Genomic DNA, 5,919 nt, shown 5'->3' with positions numbered 1-5,919 from the left:
CCACGACCATTAATCGTAAGGTGTTTTAATACTGACGTAAAGAGGAGTATAATGAGAAAAAGAAAAGAACTAAGAAACAAAGTAAAATTTGTAGATGATGTTACCACCAGAAATATGGCTCTTATAAAAAGACTTGAAGATAGTGGAAGGTTTGATCAGGTGTGGTATTTCAACTGTGGCATTTATGGCAGAACTGATAATGGTCTCCAAATGAAATATGGGTTGTATGATGACATCAACAGAAGACTGAGAGAAGGGAAGTAACTCTGACTTTTTGGAGATTAAGAAATATACATGTACTTTGTTGATTTATACTCAATACTGAAAGAAGGGAGATAATTCTAGATACTTTAAAACAAAACAAAACACAATTATTACTTAAAGTTTGTATATTATTTCGAAATTTCTGATCTGATTATATATTATGTCAATCAAAATAAAGATTTATTAAGATAGTTGAGTGAATATTTAACTAAACAGAGAAAAATATTGCAAAAATTGAAACTGCATCATTACATTGTATGCAGAAAACAGGAAGAATGCCTGTTGTCTTGATACTGTTTATAATTTTTTATCTCATAGTTTCATCACTTTTTCAAATTATTTTTTTTCCTTTTTTGTTTTTTTTTGTTAAAACAAGATACTTTTTCAGTACAAATAACCCATCTGATGAATATTGCTTTTAATTTATTGTATTCTTTTTGGACTTCACATTTTGTTCTTCTCATAATTGAATGGGGTCTCTAAAGATATTATCAGTTAACTGTCAAGGTCTAGGTGACATTGAAAAGAGAAGAGATGTATTTAATTTCCTTAAGTCTAAAAAATGCAACATCTATTGCATTCAAGATACACATTTCACAAATGAAAGTGAAATGAATATTAAGACCATGTGGGGCTATGAGTGTTATTTTTCATCTTTCTCCTCAAACTCTAGAGGAGTTGCTGTAATGTTTAATAATAATTTTGAGTTTAAAGTATTAAAAGAGAAGAAAGACGTAAATGGTAATTATCTAGCATTAGATATTGTTATAGACAAGGAGAGAGTAACACTTCTATCATTGTATGGTCCTAATGCAGATAATCCTAATTTTTACCATCTTATTATGTGTATTATAGAAGATTTTGGAAATGAAAACTTTATAATATGTGGTGATTTTAATCTTGTATTGTATCCCAATATAGACTATTGTAACTATTTACATATTAATAACCCTAGTGCTAGAGATAAAATTTTAGAAATTATAGATCAATGGAACCTTATAGATCCTTTTAGGGAACTTTTCCCAGACTTGCGTAGATATACATGGAGAAAAAAGAAGCCCTTTAAACAGGCTAGGTTGGATTTTTTTCTTTTTACAGATAATATGTTAACAAATTTACTAAATTGTAAAATTGAACCTAGCTATCGCTCAGATCATTCTTTTGTAATTTTAGAGCTACAATTTAACCCATTTATAAGAGGTAAAGGACTGTGGAAATTCAATAATTCCCTATTATATGATCAAGAATATGTAAATATTGTTAAAGATAAAATATTTGATGTCAAGAAACAATATTGTGCACATGTTTATGATTTGGAACATATTGATGAAATTTATGATGAAAATTTACAACTTACTATAAACAAGCAATTATTTCTTGAGACTTTATTGATGGAAATCAGAGGAAAGACTATTTCATATGCAAGTTATAAGAAAAAAGAAAAGGATAAAAAGGTCCTAGATTTACAAAGGGAAATTGATTTATTAGAAGCAAATTTTAAGGAAGAATTAATAAATCAATTAAAAGATAAAAAAACAAGAACTGGAGGATATAAGGAAAGAAAAGATGAAGGGTAAATTAATACGTTCAAGGGTAAAATGGATTGAGGAAGGAGAAAAGCCAACTAAATATTTTTGTGGTCTTGAGTCAAAAAATTTTACTAGTAAAATTATACCAAAAGTCGAAACAGAAGATGGAAGGACTATAACAAAGCAATGTGATATTTTAAAAGAAACAAAAGTATTTTATGAAACATTATATAAAAATAGGGACTGTAGTTTAAATGGCTGTAAATTAGAACAATTAGAAAATGATTTAAAAAATTTAAATTTTGAAAAATTGACAGAGGATGAAAAAAATAATTTAGAAGGGGAGATAACTATAGCTGAGGCAGGTTTAACATTACATAAAATGAAAAATAATAAATCTCCTGGATCTGATGGTTTTTCGACTGAGTTTTTTAAATTTTTTTGGAAAGATTTAAAATATTTTATTGTAGAATCTCTAAATTATGGATTTCACATTGGATCATTATCAGTCACTCAAAAACAAGGTATTATCACATGTTTGCCAAAGGATAACAAGCCACGCCATTTTCTGAAGAACTGGCGCCCAATTTCATTATTAAATACAGTTTATAAAATTGGGTCAGGGGTGATCGCAAATAGATTTAAAAAATTTTTAGATAAACTTATCAATTTAGATCAAACTGGCTTTATAAGTGGGCGTTATATGGGAGATAATATCCGACTTATATATGATATTTTGCAGTATACCGAGGAAAAAGATATACCTGGTTTATTGCTGTTGATAGACTTTGAAAAAGCTTTTGATACAGTATCCTGGGATTTTCTTTTAGCAGTTCTGACTTTTTTCAACTTTGGGAATTCCATAATCAACTGGATAAAAGTACTTTACAATAATATTAGCTCTTCAGTCATTCAGGGTGGAAATTTATCAGAGTTCTTTGGTATTGGACGAGGCTGTAGACAGGGGGACCCATTATCACCGTACCTTTTCATATTATGTGCAGAGATTTTGGCAATAAAGGTTAGAGGTAATAAGAAAATACAGGGTATAGAAATTTCTCAAGTTGAACATAAACTATCTCAGTTTGCAGATGACACTTCTCTGATTTTAGATGGAAGTGAAGAATCTATGGAAGAAGCTTTATTAGAGCTAGATTGGTATGCGAAACTTTCTGGACTAAGGATAAATTTTACAAAAACTCAAGTAGTATGGATAGGAAGTAAAAAATACAGTAGAGAAATGTTATGCCAGAACAGAGATTTATCATGGGGGTCAACTTCTTTTAAGCTGTTAGGGATAAACTTTGATATTGATCTTGATAAAATTTTAAACTTAAATTATACTGATAGGTATCATCAGATAAAAAATTTGATAAATACATCGTCTAAAAGAAACTTAACAGTTATTGGTAAAATATCTGTGGTTAAAACTCTTATTCTTCCAATACTTAATCATCTCTTTTTAACATTACCAAACCCAAATGCTGAGATGATTAAGAAAATTAATGATGCTATTTATTATTTTTTATGGAACTCACCAGTTCATAGAGTTAAAAAAGAAGTGTTACACATGGATTATAAGAATGGTGGTTTAAAGATGATAAATATTCATCTATTTATGATAGCTTTAAAATGTACATGGATAAGAAAATTGTTTAGTTCTAACTGTAAATGGTCAACTATTTTATTTACAAATATGGATAAAGAAAAATTGTTTAAACTAGGAAATAGTTACACAACAAATACTATTTCAAATGTCAAAAATAAATTTTGGATTGATGTATTTAAAGCATGGCAATATTTTGCAGATAAAGATATAAATTCTACATGGGAATATTTTCTTGCTAGTCCATTATGGATGAATAAGAATATAAATATCAACAATAAACATGTATTTTATAGAAGTTGGTATAATAAAGGTATTGTTTTTGTAAATGATGTGATTAGTAATAGTGGAAAGTTTCTCTCATATGGGGAAATAAAAGACAAATTTGATATTTCTGGGAATATAATGATGTATAATAGTATCATTTCAGCATTAAATAAGACAAAGAAGCTGTATTCAAGGGGAGATAATAAGCTCACAGAACCTTTTATTCCCTCTTTTGTTCAAACCATTTTAAAAAGGAAAAAGGGAACTAAAGATATATATTGGATGTTAATACCTAAAGTGGTTCCTAATGGGGAGAAAAAGTGGAATCAAATTTTGGAACTTAATGAATTGGAATGGAGAGAAATTTTCAAACTTCCTTTTGCAGTTACTAATAACACAAAATTACAATGGTTACAGTTTAGAGTAAATCATAGAATATTAGCTACAAACAAATTTTTGTGTAAAATTAATGTCATAAATAGCCAGCTATGTAATTTTTGTAATGAAGAAATAGAAACTATAGAACATGTACTATGGAATTGTGAAAATGTCCAGAATTTATTAGAAGAAATAGATATATGGTTTTTATCTAATGGTATAAGTATTTCATTCACCAAAAAGAATTTTTTGTTTGGGGATGTCTCACATGTATACAAGGGTGAAATTTCAAACCTGATTTTTCTGTGTCTTAAACAATATATTTATAATACAAGATATTTCCAGAAAGTTTTATCAATTCATGCTGTGAAGAAAGTACTAAAAGATCTATATAATCTAGAGAAGTGTATAGCAGTAAGAAACAATAAACTTGAGAGTTTTAATAAATTGTGGATTCTATTTACTCATTTGTTTCAATTGTAATTAAAGTCCTATTATAATTCATATGTGAAAAAAATGATAGAATGTTAATTTTTGAACTATCAAAAAAGCTACATCAAATATTCATCAGAAAATTATATTTATTTTTATTTTATTTTTTTTTCTGTATTAATTTTTTCTTTATTTTAAATTTTGATTAATTTAAATTGATTAATTTAACCTCAAATTTTCCATTCTTAAAAAAACAAAAAAATCTTGAATATCTGTATGTTTGTTAAAATGATTATTCTAATATGATGAATTCATGTATTTGTGGTCCTTATTTTTGAACTTTTATTATGTTATTTTTTATTGCAAATGAAAAATGTTGTATTATATTGTAACTACAGCTGATATATTTTTTTGTAAAATGAACTAACAAATACTAACACATATATATTTACATGATCTATTGCTAACATTAACGAGGCCGGGATAAGGTACCGGTATTCGATGTTTTCATTACTAACAAATGTACAGATTTCAATAAAAAAATGAAAATTAAAAAAAAAAAAAAAAAAAAAAAAAAAAAAAATTTATTCTTCAATTATTTTTTTGGTGGTGGAACTGTTCGACATACAATTTCGTATGGTTACCCTATAAAGGGTGTAAAGATCCAGAGAAGAAGAAGATACTGTGAACGTTTTGTGCATATCTAAATAGTTTTACCTATGTTGAAAGATGTGCTTAGTATCAAATCATAAAAAAAAACAAATTGTTTAGTCTCTAGAAAATCTTGTAAGATTTTCGCTGCTAGTTTTTCTAAATAGGTGCAATTTGAGTACTCGGTGCAATTTGGGTACCGTTACGTTATATATGAATTTCTTTATCAGAGACAAAAGCCGTGCCTGCGCCTTTATGTGTATCATAATAATACTACTAAGGGGTGTTGAGCGACCTTGATAACTCACGAGGGTCTCGGCTTTCCAATAATCATGAGAATATAACACAAAAAATATTAATTGGCGATTTTTTTCAGAGACTGTGAGGAAGCATATCCCAGCATATTTTTTTTATTTCCTGTTATCTTTTGCATCTATTATGCTTTACCTAACGCCAGTAAATCGGAACGAGAACATCCCCTTGTACGTTTAAAATTCTCTATCGCATGTTATTCTGAATTGAAGTGTTTTTACTCGACGTAAGTTTTTTTGTAAAGTGTAACACGGAAATTTATCTTATCCTTTCGGTAATTTGGCAAAATTATAATTTGCTTCAAAATGAATATATCTGAAATGAAGTCCTACATACAAGAAAAAATATGATTTATTATTTGATATATTGAATATTATAAAAGTAATAAATTATAAAAATATATACTTAGTTTTTTAGTATTTGTATTTTTGATTGAAATAGGTAAATATATTTATTGCAAAATATTTTTTTGTTATGGAT

This window comes from Mytilus edulis, chromosome 2, assembly GCF_963676685.1.
Source record: "Mytilus edulis chromosome 2, xbMytEdul2.2, whole genome shotgun sequence".
Taxonomy (NCBI): Eukaryota; Metazoa; Mollusca; class Bivalvia; order Mytilida; family Mytilidae; genus Mytilus; species Mytilus edulis.
The sequence above is the reverse complement of the archived record's forward strand: the minus strand, read 5'-3'. Positions refer to the sequence as shown.